Genomic DNA, 19,635 nt, shown 5'->3' with positions numbered 1-19,635 from the left:
TCCATGTTTGCCACACTTAGACCTTGACTGCTTTGGACAACAGGTTGAGTTGAATCAGTTTGGGATGTTGCATTCGCAAAGTATTTCTGAAGTTTCAATTTTCGCATATATTGGAAAAAGTCAATTCTCGTCTGGGCATAGTCAAAATTGGTTTGTGCGCAGAAAGTTAGACCCAATGATAAAATCTCCATCTCTTCTTGTGTCAATTCCATATTTGAGAGGTTTATTACTGTGTTATCCATGCTATTTGTGTTTTCTGCCATTATCGTCGATTTTTCTTTCTGTATTGTTTCTTTGTTGTCGCTGTTTGAGATTTTGCAGTTTCTTTGTCTTTTTCCCCACCGTCTGTCTTTTCGGCGGCGACTTTTTGTTTTTGCTGAGAATCCTGTTTTGAGGTCGATTTGTTTTTCTGTTGTTGGTACGGTATTCTTGGCCTCAGTGTGGTGAGGCGCTGTAGCCGTAAAAAAGCCAATTCCTGTGCTGGTGTTGGTACTGGTCCAGTCGCCCCAAGTGCATTGTTTGTTTCATTTTCCGATTCGTAGTCTGTACTTAGATCTGGCTCACTTTGCTCTCCTGGTGTTCCTGTGTTTGTCATGGTTTTTGGTAGCGGTTGACTGCGTACTTGGTCATATTTTCTTGCAAAAGTGTATATCCTCCCAGTTAAGTAATCTTTTCTGTCTCTTTGGAATTTAATGGCTTTTCTTTCTTTAATCTCCTCCTCATGTTTTAAGATTCTCACTTTTATTTCCTCCAAACTTTTAGCAATCTCATCCTTATTCTCTTTTGTGTCTAGTTCCTTTAAGATTTCTTCTATGCGGGCAATTAATTTTTCTCTGTCGCTCGCCGCATATTTGGTTAGTATTTTCAGCATGTTGGTTGATGCCAATGCGCTGTTGTCTGTCCAGTCTTGGAGCATGGCGGGGTCAGGGTTTTCATATGTGGGGGCTACCAGTATTCTTAGTCCCCTAGGTACGCGGCCCACTTCAATGTACCTACTTAGTGATTTCACCTCCCACCACTTCGCCACCTCTTTCTTCCTTAATTTCTCCAGTTCCACCAGCAAACTTTTGGTTTCATCCCTTTTCCCGCCTTTATCTTTGGGTGCTGGTGTGTTGGAATTGATTTCTTCGCATGTGTCTGTGTCTTGAAATATATTGAGTGCTGCCTCCTCACGTTCTCTCTCCCATTCCACAGCCATTATGTGATGCGTGAAGTTCAAGTCTTTTGGAAAATTTCACTGCCCTTTTAGTACTCTCTCTGCACCAGGGCTACCTCTCCCTTATACCTTGGTACATGTAACTACACCAATCCGTCTGTACTCTCACACACTTGCTGGCCTTACCTGGCAATCCCAATCTCCCATCGGTAATTGTAGACTCCAGTCAGGCTGTTTGTGTGGATTTCCAAATTCCCTTGGTGGATTACTGCTTCCAATTTTCGGTTTAGGGGGGCGCTGCGTGTCTCTCTTCTGAAAGTATACCAAAGAAATTGTCCTTGTCTGACACAGCGCACCAGAACGAGGAGGGTCAGTGTTGGATCTCCAGGACAGGAGATTCTTTACAGATCAGGAACACTCCAAACTTCAGCATGCAAGTAAGACACTGACTCCGTGAAATTGTTGATTCCAAATAAGTTTTATTCACTCATTTAGGCTGCTTGACGCGTTTCGGCGGTAAGCACCCACCTTGTTCACAACATCTTAGCATAATGAGGTTACATTTATACCCCTGTGTCATTGCATTACATCATGCGTGTTTCACTCTTGTTTTTAGGCATATTGTAGCTTGTTTTACACATTTTTGACATGGTTTCCATGGTAACCCTGGGTGACTCATAGGTGCATGTGACATAGAAGAGTTACTTTCGTTATTCAAGCTTCTACATTACGTCACCCTCCCTCTCACGTTTTCTGTGTTACTATAGTAACCCCCTGGTCATCCCAGCCCAGTGATTGCCTCCCTCTCATTGTGTGCGCGGCGCGCTGCCTCCGTGTAGTAAAACAAATGGGCTTGTGTTCGTGTCCTGATTGTACTCAAATTGAAGGTAAGTGTTCCTAACTGACGGCCCGTGATTGTTGATTCTCTGCTCTCATGGGTGCTGTCTTTGCGGTGGTGTCAGAGGCTTTGGCTCGCGTTGTCCATGTGCTCGCATTAGAGAATGATTCGCGTTATGTCTGATTCCTGCCGGGCGTGCGGAGGAGTCATTGTAAACTTCGCTCCGTTTATATGGTTGCGTTGCGTACATATATATATGTATATATATATATATATATATATATATATATATATATATATATATATATATATATATATGTGTGTGTGTGTGTGTGATCAAGGCCTCTTCTATATATGTGTGAAAAAAATAAACAAAGGACGCCGCACACAGCAACTTTAGTTCTTTAGAAAACAAAAACTCCTAGTTGGCTACAAAAACTTCAGAATGGCTTTACAAAATGCAACACCTGCAAAGCGTGTAAAATCGGTGTAAATAAAAAAAGTATAAGAGACCCAGAAGGACGAGTGATTGAAATCAACAAGAGAATTACATGCTCTACGAAATGTGTGGTTTATGCCATCCAATGTAACTGCCGAATGCTCTACATAGGAAGCACCATCTGTATGCTGAAAAAGCGAATCTTGGAGCACATTAGAGCAGTAAAAAAACGAGAACTATCCTATGCAACAGCGAAACATCTTCTAACGTGTCAAGGTGGCGACTGGCGTAACATGAACTACTATGCATTAGACACGGCGGAGCAACATGAAAGACTGGGTGATCAGAGAAAGAAACTACGACAATTGGAATCCAAATATATAATACGGTTGCGGAATTTTGATGAAGAACTTTATGTCCACCTAGAATAAAACAATGCTACCTTATCTTGAATAAGCAAGATCAATTTATTAAAGGGAACTTATGCTAAGACACTGAAATGGATTATGACCACCTGGGCTAGGTACTATACCGAAACTTCCCTCCAAACAAGAATCTGTTACTTACACATGACTTAATGAACTGTATGTACTACACAATACATTTCTAAAAATCGTTTTTTCATTTTTCGGTTACATATGTTGAAAAATGACATAATATCCATTGTTAACAAGCAACTCTTGCTTAAAAAAGTGTGAAACATTAATGACAATGACGTTACCTTCAATTTGAAACAGGATAATGTCTGTCTTAGGTGATCTGTTACAATGAACTTGAAACTACATGTCCCAGAATTCATAGGAGTATTAGAAACAGGAAACAGTATAAACAGCTGCAAAAAAATAGTGCCACCTACCGTGAGCAAGGCCGCAAGGCTGAAATGCGTTGGTGTGTCAGACTGGGCACTGAATAAATCCTAAAGAACTAAAGTTGCTGTGTGCGGAGTCCTTTGCTTAAAAATTGATTCTGGCCTCTGGTCTGGCCCAACGCCGGCACCCGCTGTAGAGCGATCCTGCCCATTGACCATATAGCAGTAAAAAAAAAATAATAATAAATAAAAATTTAAAAAAAAACAACAAATATATATATATGTATATATATATATATATATATATATATATATACACATACATATACATATACATATATACGGACACACACGCATCAATCGGGCACCAAAAGCTATGAATGAGTATGTGAAGTTGGCAGGTAGGCACATTTCTGTTTTTAGCCCGCATTCAGGAAAATGGAGATGAAAACTTTGCAGCCAGCACGCCTTCCATGAGAGCTCGCTTGCTCTCCGGGTGCACATGTTTTCTGCCAAACTGTCCTTCCAGGATAAGTACATTGTAAAACTGTTCATATCCCAAGTGGTCGAGTGCTAGCTAAGCCATTCCAAAGCCCTAAGCTTTCGAAGTATAACTTCCATTACTCCAAACAGTCACCAGATGGCAATATTGCTCCATAATTAAATATCATGAAGAAGTCCTAGTGTTAACTTTAATATTAAAACATAATAGTTGCTAGCTCTCTTCCTCATGGAGGCGCTGAATATGGCCTCTTTTCAGGTTTGAGAAACACTGAAGCTGATGGCCTTCAAATGCCCAAAACTCTTAAACAGATTAATATTCCTGCTGGCCTCTTAACTGTCCTGAAGTTGAGCCTGGATCCTGCTATTGAGGTACCTGAAATGTGAAAAAAAGAATTCATACAGATCCTGCAAATCGTCACAAATCATACATAAACCCAATACAAAAAGAACCGATAATATTGTTTTATAGTGCATTTGTGAAAAAGAAACACTAAGGGCATATTTACAATAAAGTGGCGAATCGTGTTGGTAATCCAAGAAGGCTAACGACACGCTTCGTCGTTGGCGCTAACTTTAGCTGCCTAGCGCCAACGCAGGCACCCGTGCACCATAGTGCAAGGGTGCCTGTGTTGAGGAGAAGATTGTTTACGTGCCGGAAGGTGTCCCTTCCTGCACATAAACAATCTTTTAAATGCTTTTTTGTAACTTCTTAATGCAGCACACATAGAAGTTGCAAAACCGCATTTTTTTTAAATTATTGTTTATGTTCAAGAAGGGGGCACCTTCCTGCACATAAACAATAATAGACATTTTGCTGTTTCTATGTGTGCTGCACAAAGCAGCAGACATGGAAACAGCAAAAATGAGGAGAAATCAAGCATTTTTCCTCGTTTTACCTGTTTAGGACCAGGTTTTCCCGGGTCTTAATTTTTGCACTGCCTCCTATTTACGCTGCCCTTGTAAATAGGGGGTAGCGTCAAAATCAATGGGTGTTGCGGCGGACTGCCCACTGCAACACCCATTACCATCCCCTTTTACACTAAATACAGTGAAGTTGTGATGGCGATAGGGACTTGTAAATATGGCCCTAAGGGCTTGATCAGTGGCATAACACAGGCCCCTGAATGTTTTCCGAGCACAGCTGCCCAGCTAGAGCAGGCATTTTAGAAACTTAGGGCCTGATGTATTAAGATTCCTACTGAGAAATTGTAAATTGCATCAAATAACGATTCGCGATTTCTTAGTAGGAATCTCCCAAAAATCTATTTTGTGGAAGTGGGTGCAACTTGCACAATGGCTTCTACCGAATGCACTGGTATTCTGTGAACAAACCTATGTATTAATAGGTTGGTTCATAAAATACTAATTCGTTGTGGGGTCACAACACTCTACCAGCCATTACAAAGGGGAAGGTGCCCCTGGGCTACACCTTCACGTTTGCAAATGCCTACCACCGCTTTTGATATAGTGGTAAAAAAATTAGGGCCAAATTAGTGGCAAAGTATTGCAATGCAAAACCGTGCAGCAAGTCACCTTGCTGCGCTGCACTGAGATATACGAAAAGGGCAGGAATTTGCTCTACTTAAAAGAATATAATGCATTACTGTTCTGGTCCGTGCACTAGCGCTATTTTGGCTGCTTAGCGCCAATACAGGCATCATTGCACCACGGTGCATTTCAGATAAGATTGGCTTTGTACAGGAAGGGACACATTCTTGTACAAAAACAATCCTGAGAGGCAAGTTCCTCTTTCTATGTGTGCTGCAGAATGTAGCACAAATAAAAAGGGAAGTAACAAGAAGAAATAAAGGCATTTCTCCTTGTTATGACACACCTGGAGAGGAGTATCGTTAAGGCGGATTCGCAGGTTAACCAGTTCTGGTAAATCTGGGAATGCATCGAAAACCATGGAATTCCGTGGGATGCAACACCCATAGAACGCCTCCCTGACACAGAGTAAGGCAACTCAGCGATTTGCGCTGCGTTGCTTTACTTAAGATATATTAAGCCACCGGAGCCACACAAGGTGGCCTTGCGTGGCTTTAGAAATCTCTTTTTTGAGTTGCGTCACTCTTGCACCATGTTGCATGGTGCAAGAGCAACGCTTTGGAGTTCGTAAATATGCCTCTTAATGTTTTTGCATTTGTCACCCCGAGTGGGATGGGTATGCTCAGACGGGAGTCCCATGCACTCCACACCACTGGATTCAAGCAAGCTGGGCTGAAGACAGCTGGAATGCCAGAAACCGGTCCTCGGAAGCTTGTTTCCGGTCCAGGGAAGGCATGGCTTGGCAGTTCGGCTGGACTGTTCCCATGAGGCACAGGGTCAGACTGATTTGCATATGGCCATGTCTGAACTGGGGTGGAGTGGAGTGCAAAAAAACGATGGATTTAGGCCCAGATCTCTGTACTGGGGTGAATGTATGACATTGTTCTGCATTCTGTCCATCACCTGTGGTTTTTGATTCGTCACCCCGAGTGGGATGTGTATGCTCAGACTTGAGTACCAGGCACTCCACACCACCGGATTCAAGCAAGCCGGGCTGAAGACGGCTGGAATGGCAGAAAGCGGTCCTCGGAAGCTTGTTTCCGGTCCAAGGAAGGGATGGGCTTGGCAGTTCGGGCTGGACTGTTCCCATGAGGCACAGGGTCAGACTGATTCGCATATGGCCATGTCTGAACTGGGGTGGTGTGGAGTGCAAAAAAACGATGGATTTAGGCCCAGATCTCTGTACTGGGGTGAATGTATGACATTGTTCTGCATTCTGTCCATCACCTGTGGTTTTTAGGTCGAGCTGGACTAGCATCCGTAGGATGCTCCAGTCCAGTTCGACAACTATAGTGATCGACTTCGGGGGGATTAGGACAAGAGGGTGCCACGCGCTTTAGCCTGTTGATTTGACCTCGTGCACGCGCACGTCGGCTCCGTCCACGTCGGCTCCGTCCACATTCACCGTGCACATCACCACACATACACACATGCATGCGCATACACACAGACAGACACTCGCTCGCTCACACACACTCTTCCCCCCCCCCGCAGTCACCACACACGCATACACACACTAATACACACAGACTCCAAGACACATACACACACGCACGCTCACACGCATACAGAGCCCCCCCGCCGCCCCCCGCCCTCGCAGCTCAGCAAAGGCCCCCACTCACCCGTACTCGTCTCCAGGCGGGGGCTCGTTGCAGGCGGCGGCGGTCTCATCCTTCTGTGCGTGCGAGGCTCTCACCTCACGGAAGCCCGCCCGGGCTTCCGGTGTGTCTTCACGTCCCGCCCCCGGCCTGCCTGACTTCCGCCCGGGACATAATAACAACTACGTTTGAAGGAGAGCGCTTTAATGATTCATCCGCTGCTCCGTAGGCATAGATGTGTTTTATTTATTTTCAAGATGATGACTCGTTTAAATCGGTGTGCACCTACTTTCCATTGACTTCTCAACGTGACGTTTTAAAGCTTTGTTGGGAAGTGAAACTAAACCCCTGCCACGCTTCTGGTACCTTTCCGTGTGATTATTGCTCCCCGCCGCAGTTCTGGTAGTGTTTTCGATGTACTCTGAAATGGCGTGCAAGCGTTCTTTTTACCAGGGATGTTCAGCACCGATTTTTCCTGGTTCTAGTCCATACCGACCGCACAGGTAAACTGCAGAGTATGTACTTTACGTTAATAATCATTGCTTTCTCAAACGTGTAGTATGACTTTATTCCACACTGTGTATGCTTGTATCATTTGTTGCATTTATACTTTATTTATTTATCAAAAGTGTCAACGTTTCAGGTGCTGTGCACTAAGCGACCTGATGGCGTTGTATACGTCAAATTTTGAAATGAGCCACCCTGTAAGGTGCGGAGGATGCGGTTTGTAACTTTGTGCAACCCTGATTGAAGATCATTGTACCAGGACTTTACATTATGCTTTTCTTTATTTCATAGAGATATGTTGAAAAGGTGTTTAATATTTTCCTGTTGGTACTAGGCCTGCTCAACTTTTTCTGTTCTGGCTGAGGTGTTCCGTCATTGTGTATTTTGACTCACTGACAATATTTGAGCTATATGTTTGTTTATTTTCATTTTTGCCACTCCAAATGTTTGTTAAATACTAGCTTGTTTTTTCTTGTAAACGGTTTGCTCGGGACTGTGGCCTCTTTATCTTCTCTCTCTCTCTCGGTTTTCTTATCCTCACCAGTTTTTTGTCTATACCAACTTTTTTTTTCTCGTAGGTCCTTTTCTCACTTTCGCAATCTGTCTTTTTCCGTTTTCACTATTATTGCTATTTTTTCCATCTTGTTTTTTCTTGTAAACAGTTTGCTCGGGACTGTGGCCCCTCTCCCATTGTAACCTGTCCCATTTATAAAGCATTCCTTGATTGTAAACAAAGTTTCGTACCAAACTGATCTCAAGCAGAACGAGCGTTGGCTTCTTTCGTGCAGCGTATTGAAGCTGAGCGACAGCAGCTTAGATGTTTATAAAATAGCAAAGTACACTGTATCCATATTAAAGGGAAATATGTTATATGTTACAGTCCAAACAGGACACAAGTACTGTCTAATTGCAGACACATCCAAATGAATCTGTCACTATACCCACAGTTCATAAGGCTACCTTCGAAATCTCAATATCTGCACTCTGGCAAGCCCTGTGCATACATCTGGCGGGCTGCAGGAGAAGGCTGTGGACCGCTGTCACTTGGGATGGTTGCTGAAAAGACATACGGTCATGTGGGTGCCTTTGCATACCATGCATTTGCAAGCAAATGAGTCACTGGCAAAACAGCATGTTCAACAATACATTGACTGGGCACATTTCACGAGTTTTGGATGCCTTTGAATCCGTGTATGTTGTGGTGGCAGCTGCAACCTTACATGTTGCACACAACTCACGCATTCAGCAAAAGCTGTATACCCACAACCACACACACAACCATAACCACACACACAACCAAAAAACCACAACCACACATACAACCACAACCACACACACAACCACACACACAACCACACACATACAACCACACACACAACCACACCTTCAGTACACACTTTCACCAGACACACACACCACCAGCCGTCCGTGCACGCTTTCACCAGGCACACAGACCCCACCAGCTGTCTGTGCACACTTTCACCAGGCACACACCACCAGCCTTCAGTACACGCTTTCACCAGGCACACACCACCAGCCTTCAGTGCACGCTTTCACCAGGCACACACACCACCAGCCGTCAGTGCACACTTTCACCTGGCGCACACCACCAGCCTTCAGTGCACGCTTTCACCAGGCACAAACACCACCAGCCGTCAGTGCACGCTTCCACCAGACACACACCACCAGCTGGCAGTGCACAATTCCACCAGGCACACACACCACCAGCCATCAGTGCACACATCAATTGTTAGCGCATCCACAATTAACTATTGTAGCAATCGCAGTATGGCGCACTTTACTTTTAAACATATTAATCTAAAGCGCAGCATGCCACCATTGCTACAAAAATAAATGTAAAAAAATTTGGCCTACCTTTAATAGACTTTTGTTGCAATTGGTGTTGCAATATTTAGCAACGCCAATAGCTCAAACTTAATTAATGCGAGACCTATTGCATTGCAAATGCTTGTTGCATTTGTCACCCCGAGTGGGATGGGTATGCTCAGACGTGAGTACCATGCACTCCACACCACTGGATTCAAGCAAGTCGGGCTGAAGACGGCTGGAATGCCAGAAACCGGTCCTCGGAAGCTTGTTTCCGGTCCAGGGAAGGCATGGCGTGGCAATTCGGGCTGGACTGTTCCCATAAGGCACAGGGTCAGACTGATTTGCATATGGCCATGTCTGAACTAGGGTGGTGTGGAGTGCAAAAAAACGATGGATTTAGGCCCAGATCTCTGTACTAGGGTGAATGTATGACATTGTTCTGCATTCTGTCCATCACCTGTGGTTTTTGCATTTGTCACCCTGAGTGGGATTGGTATGCTCAGACGTGAGTCCCATGCACTCCACACCACTGGATTCAAGCAAGCCGGGCTGAAGATGGTTGGAATGCCAGAAACCGGTCCTCGGAAGCTTGTTTCCGGTCCAAGGAAGGCATGGCTTGGCAGTTCGGGCTGGACTGTTCCCATGAGGCACAGGGTCAGACTGATTTGCATATGGCAATGTCTGAACTGGGGGCGTGTGGAGTGCAAAAAAACAATGGATTTAGGCCCAGATCTCTGTACTGGGGTGAATGTATTACATTGTTCTGCATTCTGTCCATCACCTGTGGTTTTTGTATTAGTCACCCCGAGTGGGATGGGTATGCTCCAACGTGAGTCCCATGCACTCCACACCACTGGATTCAAGCAAGCCGGGCTGAAGACGGCTGGAATGCCAGAAACCGGTCCTCGGAAGCTTGTTTCCGGTCCAGGGAAGGCATGGCTTGGCAGTTCGGGCTGGACTGTTCCCATGAGGCACAGGGTCAGACTGGGCTGGTGTGGAGTGCAAAAAAACGATGGATTTAGGCCCAGATCTCTGTACTGGGGTGAATGTATGACATTGTTCTGCATTCTGTCCGTCAACTGTAGTTTTTGCTCTTAATGTTTTGCGGCCAGATTTTGGTTGTAAAGCATTAATGTATAAGCCAAACAATTGTTATTTGGAAGGGATTCTGTATTTATTCTAAAAGACAAATTGCCATTCAGGTACTTATTATCGCAAGATGGGTTCGGTACATTTATAAAATCGTTTTGTGGTTGCAAAGGCTCATACTTTACCTTGCGACCGTAAAATCTATTTGTACATCAGGCCCCATGACCACTTGCCATGGTGTCTTGCCACCACAGCTTCAGTTAAGGAGTGAACTCTAAAAACTACCCAGCTTTGATGTAACTCTTTCTATTGTTCTAAGAGATGTAATATTTATCAGATATAATATTGATGTTAAGTGTCAAACCTTTTTTTTTTAAAGTTCTGTTTATTGTTTTAATTGTCAGCAAACCATACATGACCATCAATGGCTCTGGCATCAATACATTAACACATAATTCAGTTTAGCATACAATACGCTTTCCACAACTTGCGCGTTTCCCAATGATAATCCGTATGATACCAGATGTTACTTACATAGAAATAGAGAGGCATAGCACACAATGTTTCACTACGATACACAGGAGAATCAGCAGATGTCTCTACATGTATCAACCTTTTACTATTGCATCATTAATTAGTCAGTGGTGCAGTCTATGGTCAGTCTGTCTTTTCCACCTCCTACCGAGGTTGCAACCAGCTCTTGTGTCCTTCGTGTATGGGGTGTTTCAGAATGTGGGTACCCCCACTATGGTTCTGTAGAGTCTGCCCGTGACTGTGTTAGCAAGTATCCCTGCAGGGGGGCCCAAATGTCCTTGGGCCTCGAGGTCACGGATAACAGTTCAGCATATGTGGATAGCTGCTCCTGGCAATAAACCAAATCGTCTAGCCAAACGTTGAACATGGGCACCCTTCCCCTGCGCCATCGACATGCCACCCTCCTCTTTGCCATCAACAGTGCGAGGGCTACGTATCTGCGATGTACCGCACGTATCGGCTTGGTGCATCCCAACAGGGCTAGTAATGGTGTCGGTTCAATATGTGTGTCCACCATAAGACTCAAGACGCCAAAAACTTGAGTCCAGTAGGCCTGTACGCCGGGCAAATTCAATTTTATTTATTATGTTTTGGCTCTCAAAAGAGGGCCACATAAAATATACAGAATTTAACATACAACAATTACAACGCAACAGTTACATTGCTCCAAAAAGCAGCATAAGAAAGAAAGAAAAAATATATCCTTAAAACATCCTAAGGTAAATACGGGACTGACATATAAAAAAAAAAAAAAAAACTACAGAAATCGGACGGTCCAGGTACATCTCCAGAGACATATTAATAAATAGCTAAAAATCCTTTCAAAAAGTTAAAAATATGGAAGCAGAACATTTCATTGGGAGGGCAATAAAGTGCAAACAGGAAATCGTTCAAAGTGACAATGCCAAGATCCAGACAGATAACTTTTAACCATCTAGAGCGCAATTTACAAAGCGCAGGGCAAATCAGCAACACATGCATACAGTCCTGGATATTTACTTTACAAAAATTACACAGAGGAGAGGAGCCATACCATTTGGATAACAGTCGGTTTAACGGTAATAAATCATAACGTAAAAGAAACCAAAATCTGCGGATACCATGTGGTAGGTTCCATCTTACATAGGGTTGAGGGAGTTTCCACAGATAGGAATCAAGGAGATGATCTACCTTCCTTTTTCCACAAATTACTTTTTTATCCGTCTGGAAACACAAGTCCCATGAAGCTGCTTTTAAAACAAATTTTAACTGTGAAGAAGAATACAAAAACAAGGCAGTTTCATCTAATTTTAAGAGGATTACAGCTTTTCTAAAATTACGCACAAGTTGAGAAAACTCATTAAAATTACCCAATAATTCACTTTTGAGGATAGCTCTCATTGTCCCTACCTCAGCTCTTGCAAGGCGGGCCACCCATCTAACAATGGCCGATAGTCCCTGTACCCAACTACTCCTGAGGCCGAAATCAAGCCTACAGGCAGCTAAAGGGCACGCGGTGTTTAGGGAAGAGAGAGATCTTAGAAGTTTACCCTCTATCTTATGGCAAAAGTCCCATTTTTTCACATCTATAAGTTCAATACCATACAATATTGTTGCGGGGATTTTAGACCTGTACACTTCCAATAAAATCGGAAAGTGCCGTTTCCCCGTTGCATGGTATAGGGAGTTTAAACCTTTGCCATGGGCAATAGCTTTGCGTGTACAATGCTCTATGTGGAGTTTCTCACTCAAGTTAGCCATAATAATTTTCCCCAAAAAAGTATAGGACTTTACCACCTCAAGTTTTTGGCCCCCTATAGACCAACCAAAACCAACAGAGCGGCACCTCTTCGTACCAGCTATACACATGACTTTACTTTTAGTAATGTTGATCTTCATATGATGTGCCACAGCAAACATATGAAGAGCATTTAGCCGATTTGCAAGTCCTTTAGGGGTTAAATCAAGAATAAGGACATCATCGGCGTACATCAGGCAAGATATAGGGGACCCCCCGAGCACCGGGGCAATGCCCTCACTAGAAGAAAGGGCAGCGGGTAGGTCAACCGTGTACAGGGAAAACAAGAGGGGGGCCAACAAACAGCCTTGTTTAAGGCCATTCAAAGAAGGAATTATATCCGATAAACCCCTTTCGCCCCCCATCAACACCCTACACCAGGTCTCTGTATGTAGAGCCCGCACCAGCTCCAACAGGTAGGATGGGAGACCAAGCACTGCCAATTTTCTCCACAGCGTTCCGCGGTCCACTTTATCGAACGCTGTGGAGAAATCGATAAAGGCAGCATACACCACCCCACCTCTCACCTGAACATACTTATCAGTAACCACATGAAGTGCAGTAAGGTTGTCTAACGTACCTTGGTCCCTACGAAAACCAGTCTGTTCAAGCGGCAGGATATTATTCTCCTCTACCCAACCGGAGAGGGCTTTTACTAGACATTTCGCAAACACTTTTCCGATGGAGTCGAGGAGAGCAATCAGACGATAATTACTGGGGCTGTCCCTAACTCCCTTCTTAAAAATAGGGACCAGGATACTTCCCCTCCACGAAGCAGGGACCATTTTCGTCATAAAACATGCTTTGAACAGGGGAAACAGAATTTTACTCCACCTTACAGGGTCAGACTTCAGGACCGTCATAGGGAGTTCATCGGGTCCCATTGCCCCGGAGACCCGCATGCTTTTTATCGCTATCTCAATTTCCTTCTCAACGGGGTAGTTAATAAGACCCGGAGGAGTAACACTGATGGCGATATCATAGCCTAAATTAACACTGGTATCAATATCGTCACTTAAAATCCCATTCCCTGCATAGAGTTCCCGAATATAGGATATCCAGTCCTCTTCCGCTATAGGGATAGGGGAGGGGCCAAGTCTAGACCCACACCCCTTACCAATTATTGTCCAAAAATCTCTAGTCCTACCATGGACCACCGATTCCCTCAAATTAATCCATACATTGTCCTCCCTTACTTTTTTAATTTTAACTGGAATCTGCTTCTCTTTCTTTTTAACCTTGATATTTCTTTACCACGATCCATGATTCTATCAAGATATTGTTTGCGAACCAGTTTGTTTATTTCCTTATTCAGGCTACGCAATATACTCGGGACCACTACCCTATTTCTAGGTCGAAAAATTTTTTGGGCATAAGAAGTAATATTACGTACAAATTCTTCAAAATATGCTATTTCATTCCCATGCCACTCATTTAAAATTAATAGGGTCTCGTCTAAAAAGTCCTGTACCCCATTAATGGCAGTGGGATTCCAATAGCATCTTCCCGAGGAGGCGTGAAAAGCGACATCACTACCCTTAAGAGACCAAGATGCAATTGTCAGAGGCTTTAAGGAAATAGTAACAAGCAATATACTATGGTCGCTCAAAGGAGTAAATATTATCTTAAGGTCCTGAACAAGAGGAAACAAACCGTAGTCTGCAATAACATAATCCAAGATAGAGGACCCAAACGGAGACTTGTGAGTAAATTTTGCAGGCACGTCAGACGGAAATCTCCCATTTAATATAAGCCCATCGACGGCCTCTAATTCATTTAGCAGAATCTTCCCTCTTTTATTTGTCACTAATTTATCAGGGAAGAGTGCCTGCGGAACAAAATACGCCTCTTCTTTAGGTTTATTCCTAAATAGATCCAAGCTAAAATTAGAAATTTTACAATTCAAGTCTCCTACCAACAAAATGTCCGGAGGGGATGGGACATTTTTGATTAGATCAATGTATCGAAATACCTGCTTTAGAATCGCGTTAAAACACTCTTCCGGAGGAATATAAACATTCACAATTACAATAGGGGATTTTATCCCGTTATTAAACAAATTGTCGATGGTTATGGCATGGAACCATTTACTAGAATCCATGTAATGGCTGAATTTCCAATGTAATTTATTAGATAATAGGCAAGCAATCCCGCCCCTGGCATGGCCTTTCTTAGAGGGGACGGCGGGAACTTCCAGGACATAGTAATCCTTAGAGACCTTCAGCGAATCAATACACCACGTTTCCAGTAGGCAGATCACATTTGCTCCTAGAGAAAAAAGCAACTCAAACTTCTCTGGGCTACTGTGAATCCCTGCGGCGTTCCAGGAGATAATATTTAGTGGGGTGTTAAAGATGCCGAAACAATCTTGGATCATCTTTTGATTTAGTGGATAAGGCACTTTGCAGCCAGTTCCACTGATTATTGTCCTCTACCAGAGAGGAGTTCTGAGTCAGCGGAAGTGGCTTCACTTGTGAAACCAAGCGTTTTCCCTTAGCTACCCAAATCTTCAGGTCCCTAAGAGGAGAGGCTACCCCATTTTGTTCCTCCCTTCTGGGTACCTCCCCAAACGCCGAGTTTTTATTTCCAAGGTTAAAGATCGGGAGAATATCAATGCCTATACGTTGGAAGCTCTCAGCTTGCTGTAGTATCAGATTTACAATAATAGGAGAATAAAATTTCACCCTCATACTTGTTACATTGACTTCACCAAACAGGGAGACTAATTCAATATCCCTAGTTTGGATATGATGTAGACTATCAATCTCACTAAAACGCTTAAGAAGCCAAGCTCTGTTTAAAGGCAAGTCAACGTCAAATAAAGGTAAAAAATCTAACACAAGAGTTTCAAGTGGAGCGTTTAAAGTTGTTAAAGGACGATCCGGGAGATGGCGATCTCCATTCCCTGAAGCTACACGGAACGGAGAGGCCAAAGGGTTAAGGGACCCAGATGGATTTTGTATAGAAACTTCAGTCATTGATGGTTGAGGAAGACTGATAGGAGGGCCCCCCCTTTGAGAGATGGAATCCAAAGACATTGGGGGACACACATCACTTTCTACCTTAAAAAAGGTACTAATGGGTAAATTCCGTTCAGTATCAATTTCTGCCTTTCCAGATATAGAAGATGGCTCCAGATCAATCACTTCATTCTCCAGTGCAGAGACTGAGTTTTGGAAAATTATCCGACGCTGCCTTTTCTTCCTATATTTACGAGTTGGTTTCCTTTTATTCCCCTTGTTGCTTCTAAATTTCACATTTTTTGCCTTAGCCTCATCTTTAACATCGGGAGAATCTTTTTTATTTTCCGACATGAAGATGGGAAAAAGGTCTTGAACCACTTTAGGGTCAGACATGGATTTATTTTCCTCCATATCACAAGAACTGAGTTATTTATACAGTTCGGCACTGCAGTTAAGGGGGTAGCCGCAGTATGTGGTATCAAAACCGATGTCCCAACTTTCGTGTCAAGCTCCACTGAAGCCACGTTTATTTCCCCCCCTGGCCGACCATGTTCGGTCATGAGGGGAACATTCCTCAAATCCGGTGACTTTTGTAACAATGTCTTCAGTATTTGGGTAACGGATTCCAAAATACAATCCGAATTGCCAACAAATTTCCCTAAAAGAGATAGAATAGAGGCTAGTAATTGTTCCAAAGCAACCATGGATTCAGAAATAGGTTTTTCACATGCTTCCAATGGACGGCAGATGCCAGAAAGATTAAGGCCCGGGGTCCCGGAAGCGACTAACAAATCGGACATATCCTGATCATTCAATGAGGGGGTACTACTATACAACATTAAACCAGATGGGGTAGCACCCCCGAGGGATTTATTAGGGGCCGGGGACTCCCTATTCGCTATCTCTACATACCGGCCGCAAAGTTCATGATCAATAAGTAATGCAGATAAATCACCATCCAACTTATCCTTCAACGTGGTTTGAGACATAGATGGAGGATTCGTAGATTCCCTCTCATGTACTAAAGAAGAGAGTTTGCTTTCCCCATTCCCTTCAAGGAGAACAGGGGAAGAAGACACCACTGGCACAGGTAATTGTAGTGCGAGCTGAGACGAAGAAAGCTGCAGGCATGTACTAGGTTGCATATGAACCTCCTGGGCCGAGGCGCAGGGGGCTTTATTAGAAGGTAAATTAGCGTTCTTAGGGGAGGGCAAAGCCCAGAGCTCATACAAATGGCATTGACCCTTAAGGGGGGGATTATTTACCGATTTGTTTCTCGTGCGAATAGTTTCATTATTTGCACTAGGCATACCACCCACTTCCCTTCCAGAACGGAGTTTCTTAGACATATTTTCGACAATGTGACCACAAATTTATGTTGTGACGATGAATTTCCTCCGGATGAGTGAATAAAAATAGTGCAGTATACCACAAAGATAAAATAGTCCTGGAGATGCGACAGAGGCAGTCCGAAAATAAAGTCAATAAAAACCGAGGAAGCTAACAGTCAATATAGATGAATGGTTTCTTCCGCAGACAGTCAGGCGTATTTCCAGTAGGAGAAAGGATCAATCACTTTTAGTACAATAATACAAACAATGAAAATAACCGGGCCCAGCCCAGCCTACCTCGGCCACAGAGGGCCCGCCCTTTGCCCGGGCTTAGACCGGCGTCCCGCAAGCGTCCCGCTTGACGTGGAGGGCGTGTCCTAAATAGGAGGAGCAAGGGGCGGGAAGAGACACCAGGTGCGCTCCGGTCTTCACGCGCTGAAGCCTGGGTCTCGCAGTCCCAGCCCCTGTCTAACAGCCTCAGGTACAATCAATGCGAGTGCCACTTTACTCCTTTTTCCTCCGCTGGAGCAGGCAACACAAAGCACAGCACAGTCACGGCAGGCAATAACAGCTGCGAGCGGCACCCGCGGAGCGGGGGCCGCGAGCTGTAAATACTCGAGGCAGGCAATCAAGGCGGAGCGAGCAGCCAGCAAACAGGGCGGAGCAGGGGCGGGAAGAGACACCAGGTGCGCTCCGGTCTTCACGCGCTGAAGCCTGGGTCTCGCAGTCCCAGCCCCTGTCTACCAGCCTCAGGTACAATCAATGCGAGTGCCACTTTACTCCTTTTTCCTCCGCTGGAGCAGGCAACACAAAGCACAGCACAGTCACGGCAGGCAATAACAGCTGCGAGCGGCACGCCGCTGTACGCCGGGCAGTCCCAGGCCAAGTGCAGGAAGGCTGCTCCTGGGGCTTTGCATCTGTCACACCTGTCATTTTCCCTCAGTTTGTATCAATTCATTCGCGCCGAGGTGTAGTATATAACCTGTGCAAGAATTTGTAGTGGATTATGAGGAGTCTACTACTGGCTGAAATCTGTTCCGTCTGCGAAGAGCAATATTCCCATTGTTCCTCTGTCAATTCAAAGCCTAGCTCTGAACTCCAGTGTTCTCTAGCTTATGCGGGTGGTTCCTCTTTCTGCGTGGTCACTGTACGGTATATTAATGATACTGAGTGCTTGGCCCCTGAGCACTGGAGGATGAGTTGTAGTGGGGCTAGGGCCATGGGTTCAGTTGGGAAATCTGGTGTTATGAAGCGCACTCCTTGTCTGATTCGAATGTATAAAAATACGTCAAGTGGCGTCTGCTGCACGTCTTGAAGGACATGCTCCATCTTTCAGAACTGACCTTCATGGTACAGGTCACCCCAAGTCTTGATGTGTGTGCACTCCTGGAATTTGTGAAAGCCTGTTTCCTGTAGAAGGAGCATACAGGGAGGATATGTAAGTGGCAACAGCGGTGAATACAGGAGCGGGGCTTTTGACAGTTGACCTATTCGTGTCCAGGCTATAGTTGTGCACGTAACGTGGTAGGTATGTCTCCCCTCCTCCCAGCGATCTCCTCATATAGTCCACCTTCTATCGGAACTGGATGTGCGAGCCAATGCTCCGCTGCTACCTGTGGCATATACCTCGGTTGGTGCACCCAAAAGTAAGCATAGTGAGCTTGGGCACTAAGGTAATACAATTCAAAATTGGGTATCCCAAAGCCCCCCTGTGAGTACGACCTAGTGAGTACACTCCATTGTCGCCTCGGATGTTTGCCCCCCCCATACTAAGCGTATCAGTTCAGACTTAAGCTTTTTAAAGAAAAAGGTTCCGGGGTATTAACTGTATATTCAAAAATAAATAAAGCAGCTGGCCATCAAGAGTGGGAGGGAGATCCATCGGGTGATGTTATCTGTGATTCGCGTTATCGCTGTGCAATAATTAATGCGCATTGTGGAGAAGTGTGGTTCACTGGTTAGAGCAGGCAGACCTGGAAGCAGAGGTCAGCCCGGGACCAGGGTTCAATTCCCGGCTCGGCGGGTCTTGAGTCCTAAAATGTCCATGGACACAACATTTCTCGCTCCGGTGCCTACTCCATTCATGGGTTCACACATTGCGACTCTGGGCAATAGCTTGCTTAATCTCCACAACGGCCCCTCGTGGCGGGATGCATGGCTTTCACCTTGCGGATACCCTGCCGGGGTTATCTCACAGGGGAATACCAGGACGGGTTCCCTAAGCAAGCTCTTAGAAACCAGTGGTGATTTGCGCTATATAAATTCCTGTACATTTACATTTACATTTACATTAATTCGTCTCTGTCCCTGGTAATTCGGACACCCAAATATTTCAGTTTGTCCACACTCCATTCCAGAGGAAAGTCCAACGGAAAACAGGTTACTGCCTCCGTTAGAGGGAAAAAACAGGATTTGCTCCAATTAATCCCAAACACCACATTCCCTTAAGAATTGGGTTAAGGTTATCTTGCGGATCTCGAATATACATAGTAATATCGTCTGCATATAAGGATATTAGTATCTGCCTCATTTGGCATTGCTACGCCTTGTCCATATGGTGCTGTCGCAGTTTCGCCACCAGCGGCTCAACTGCAAGCGCAAAAAGTAGAGGGGAGAGTGGGCACCCCTGCTGGGTGCCTCTCGTAATCGGAAAGGCATCAGCAGTTCGCCCGTTGATAAGCACTTTGGCAACTGGGGAGTGATATAAAATCTG

Source organism: Lissotriton vulgaris, chromosome 3_1 (assembly GCF_964263255.1).
Source record: "Lissotriton vulgaris chromosome 3_1, aLisVul1.2, whole genome shotgun sequence".
Classification (NCBI taxonomy): domain Eukaryota; kingdom Metazoa; phylum Chordata; class Amphibia; order Caudata; family Salamandridae; genus Lissotriton; species Lissotriton vulgaris.
Note: the sequence above shows the minus strand (reverse complement) of the source record.